Genomic DNA, 2748 nt, shown 5'->3' on the forward strand with positions numbered 1-2748 from the left:
TGTGGGGAAAAGAAAGAGAGATCAGCCTGTTACTGTGTCTATATAGAAGGAAGTAGACATAAGAGACTCCATTTAGTTCTGTATTTGAAATGCTGTTAATCTGTGACCCTACCCCCAACCTTGTCCTTGCAAGAAATATGCGCTGTGGTGACTCAAGGTTTAATGGATATTGGGCTGTGCAGGATGTGTCTTTGTTAAACAAGTACCTGAAGGCAGCTTGCTGGTTAAAAATCCTGCCCGTCCCTGGGCAATGGAACATCTTCGGGTAAAACCCATTGTGTGCTTTGTTTACTGAGCAAGGAGAAAACCGCCTTTAGGAATAAGGTGGGGCTTGCTGGAGCAATACTGCTAAAAGGCTTATGGAGATGTTTGCATATGCATCTCAAGGCACAGCATTTTCCTTTAAACTTATTCATGTTACAAGGATTTTTGTTCATATGTCTTACTGCTGATTTCCTCCCTACAATGATCCTATTGTCCAGCCACTCCCTTATCTTTTTGATGGTAAAGATAATTATCAATAAATACTAAGGGAACTCAGAGGCCGGTGCCGGTGTGGGTCCTCTGTAAGCACAGCACCGGTCCCCTGGGCCCCGCTTTTCTTTCTCTATACTTTGTCTCTGTGTCTTACTCCTTTTCTCAAGTCTTTCGTTCCACCTAAGGAGAAACACCCACAAGTGTGGAGGGGCAGGCCACCCCTTCAACCATTGACTTCTCTCTTTGGCTGAGACAAATTTTGCTTATGTTAGTGGGCATGAGGGAAGAGAGAGACCCTCTCATATCGTTTTATATTGTTTTATACTCAGAAAAGGAAAGAGAAGAGAAACTAAAGGCAGGTAGCCCGGCACCTAGGAACCAGACCCAAAACCAGGCCTCGGCCTGCCTGACCTAAGCCTAGTAGTTAAAATTCGACTCCTGACCTAGCAACTATTGTTACCTATAGATTCCAGACATTGTATGGAAAGACATTGTGAAACCTCCCGTTCTGTTCTGTTTCACTCTCACCACTCTTGCTCGCATCCCCTGTGATGTACCCCCTGGCTTGCTCAATCGATCACGACCCTCTCTCACAGACCCCCTTAGAGTTGTGAGCCGTTAAAAGGAACAGAAGTTGAGTCACCTGACAAGCTCGGATTTTAAGAGGCTAGCCTGCCGATGCTCCCAGCTGATTAAAGCCACTCCCTTCACTATCGGTGTCTGAGAGGTTTTGTCTGCGGCTCATCTCGCTACATTTCTTGGTTCCCTGACTGGGAATCGAGGTGATTAGCGGATGGTCAAGGCAGTTCCTTAGGCGGCTTTAGCCTGCCCTGTGGAACATCCCTGCCAGGGACTCCAACCAGCCAGAGCGACGCAGATCCTGAGAGTGCTCCCGGGTAGGCATTTGCCCCGGTGGAACACCTCGCCGGAGCAGTGTATGGCAGGCCCCCGTGGAGGATCAATGCAGTGACTGAACACCGGGAAGGAACTGGCACTTGGAGTCTGAACTTCTGAAACTTGGTAAGACTAGTCTTTGGAACTTGGCCACTCCATTTGAGTGGAAGTGTGGCCTGATCAACCATGGCGCGCCTTTATCGGCATTTTGGTTTTGGTTTTGACTTGGTTTGAATTGTTTGACAGGACTGGTCTTTGGAACTTGCCCACTCGAGTGGAAGCGTGGCCTGATCACCCATGGCGTGCCTTTATCAGCACTGTGGTTTTGGTTTTGACTTGGTTTGAATTGCTTGATAGGACTGGTCTTGGGAACTTGCCTACTCCATTTGAGTGGAAGCGTGGCCTGATCACCCACGGTGTGCCTTTACCGGCACTTTGGTTTTGTTTTGACTTGACTTGGGTTGCTTGATACTTTGGTTTTGGTTTTGACCTGGCTTGGATTTCCTGATACTCTGATTTTGGTTTTGATTCTGGTTTGACGTAAACTGTAACAGTGTGTGTGCCCTTTTTACCCATTCTTTGTTTAGTAGTGTGTGGGGGGGGTGTTTTATCTCGAAGAGACATGGGTCAGGCACAAAGTAAGCCCACCCCACTAGGAACTATGTTGAAAAATTTCAAGAAAGGATTTAAGGGAGATTACGGTATTACTATGACACCAGGAAAACTTAGAACTTTGTGTGAAATAGACTGGCCAGCATGAGAGGTGGGTTGGCCATCAGAAGGAAGCCTAGACCGGTCCCTTGTTTCAAAGGTATGGCACAAGGTAACCTGTAAGCCAAAGCACCCAGACCAGTTTCCGTACATAGACAGTTACAGCTGATTTTAGACCCCCTTCCGCGCCGCAGTAGTTAAGAGAACAGCAGCATAAGCAGCTGGCAGAGGCAAGGAAAGACCAGCAGAGAGAGAGAGAGGAAGAGACAGAGAGGAAGAGACAGAGAGACAAAGAAGGAGTCAAGAAAAGAGAGAGACAGAGAGAGGCAGAAAGAGAAAGAGACAAAGGCAAAAGGAAAGTCAGAGAGAGACAGACAGAAAGTCAAAGAGAGAAAGAAAAAGAGAAAGAGAAATATACAAATAGTTAAGAAAAAAACACTGTATTCTATTCCTTTAAAAGCCATCTATACCAATTCTAAGTTAATTTAGACTAAACAACGTCTTATTAAAAGAAAGGATAATTGAAATACCAAACTTACAAGATTTTCAACAAAGTTTGCTAAAAGTTAACAGTGTAACATGTATTACAGTAACTTCTAATCTTGTGGCCTTAGACAGTCTAGTCCACAGACATAAAGAAAGTTCTCTTTAAAAAAAAAAAAAAAA

Source organism: Rhinopithecus bieti, unplaced genomic scaffold, assembly GCF_001698545.2.
Source record: "Rhinopithecus bieti isolate Rb0 unplaced genomic scaffold, ASM169854v2 scaffold_18354, whole genome shotgun sequence".
NCBI classification, from domain to species: domain Eukaryota; kingdom Metazoa; phylum Chordata; class Mammalia; order Primates; family Cercopithecidae; genus Rhinopithecus; species Rhinopithecus bieti.